Below are 1010 nucleotides of genomic sequence, written 5' to 3'. Positions count from 1 at the left end.
CCCCTGTGCTCCGTCGAACAACCCACCCTGTGAACATCGGTCCAGGCTCATCTCCTCCGTACATGCTTGTCTCTGTCGACGACGTTACAAGAAACCACACATAAGTGCCTTGTCGAGCTTGAACATGTCGCTCACCTATGCAATGAAAACTTAGAGCTCTCCCTCTGGCTCTACGAAACACAACTCCAGCTCTCTGATGCAGCAAAGGAATTACAGACACTACAGCAAGGACAAAGCAAGGTCAGTAAGTGTGCTGAATCTGCTAGCAATCCCAGCAATCGAGCTTCCGTGTGTTTACCTCCCACTACCCCTCACAACTGTGCTATCAAGACTGCCATAATGTGTACTGACAGTTCCGCAGTGCCACACCCCCCTAACACGGCAGCGTTTGACGCTCGGCCAGACACAAGTGTGCATGCACGACGAGCGTCACGTGTTCCTGAACTGATGGCTCCTACCCCGCCCCTCGCGGACAGCCCCTCAAACGATACAACTTCGGCTCCTGTGTACCGCTGTGCGACTGCCACTGACAACACAAACAGTGCACTCGCGCCAAGCATTTCGCCCGCGACTGTGATGCCATAGCTGCGCCCTCGGACAATGGACCTTCACGAGCTCTATCGAACTCGCCCAACCATGGTGCCACTGCTTCGGGCCGGCGGCCATCTTGTCACGTTGACTCCTGGGACACTTCGCCGCCTCGGCTCTCGTCGGATCCAACGAGTGGCTCCAAACACGATGACCTCGCATCGCCTGCCCTGCCCGCAACACATTGTAAACAAACTGCCTCCTGTGCCGCCGGCAACATTTCCATCATCACCAATGGCACGGTTCACAAGCTTCGCCTCACGCCAGCCCCCCCCCGATCTCCAGTAAACCACGTCGACTTTGTCCCGAGTGCCTCTCCGGCCTTAAAAAGCAGATTTCTGAACTTCTAAGCTCCGGCGTCATTGAACACTCTGCCAGCAGCTGGTCTACGCCCATTCATATGACACCCAAGAAAGACGGGT

The sequence above is a fragment of the Schistocerca piceifrons genome, chromosome 1 (assembly GCF_021461385.2).
Source record: "Schistocerca piceifrons isolate TAMUIC-IGC-003096 chromosome 1, iqSchPice1.1, whole genome shotgun sequence".
Taxonomy (NCBI): Eukaryota; Metazoa; Arthropoda; class Insecta; order Orthoptera; family Acrididae; genus Schistocerca; species Schistocerca piceifrons.
This window is presented reverse-complemented; position numbering follows the sequence as displayed.